This window comes from Buceros rhinoceros, unplaced genomic scaffold (genome assembly GCF_000710305.1).
Source record: "Buceros rhinoceros silvestris isolate BGI_N320 unplaced genomic scaffold, ASM71030v1 scaffold4004, whole genome shotgun sequence".
NCBI lineage: Eukaryota > Metazoa > Chordata > Aves > Bucerotiformes > Bucerotidae > Buceros > Buceros rhinoceros.
The window spans coordinates 16,155-16,616 of NW_010408631.1; positions in this window are offsets into that span (position 1 = coordinate 16,155).

Consider the following 462-nt stretch of genomic DNA (forward strand, 5'->3'; position numbering starts at 1 on the left):
GCCCAGGGTGGGGGGGATAGAGCCAGCCCCCAGCCAGCAGAGGGTCACCAGCGGGGCAGGACACTAGGAGACACCACCAGACACTTGGAGATCCCTGTAGAGATCCCCCCGCCCACAAGCCAGGCTTGACACAAGACCTGCCAGAACCCTCCTTCAACGAAGCCAGCGCAGCAAGAGACACAAACCAGGCCCTGCCTCAGCCCCGCAGCTCACCAGTGCCATCGGTCCCACACTGGGAAGGACCGGGGCTGTGGCACCAGAGCGCGGGCAGCCACCGGGGCGCAGGGAGCTGTGAGCCCCTCCGCTCTGTCCCTCTCTCCCGCAGAGCTCATGGGACCTTTGTTTGGCCCCCGACTCCTCCTGCCTCCCTGTTTCTGAAACGCGTTCCCTGCGTTTCCCGATCCAGCGCTTTCCTGAGGTGCTGTCACAGGGCGCGGACCCAGAACCGCCTGTGGAAATTCC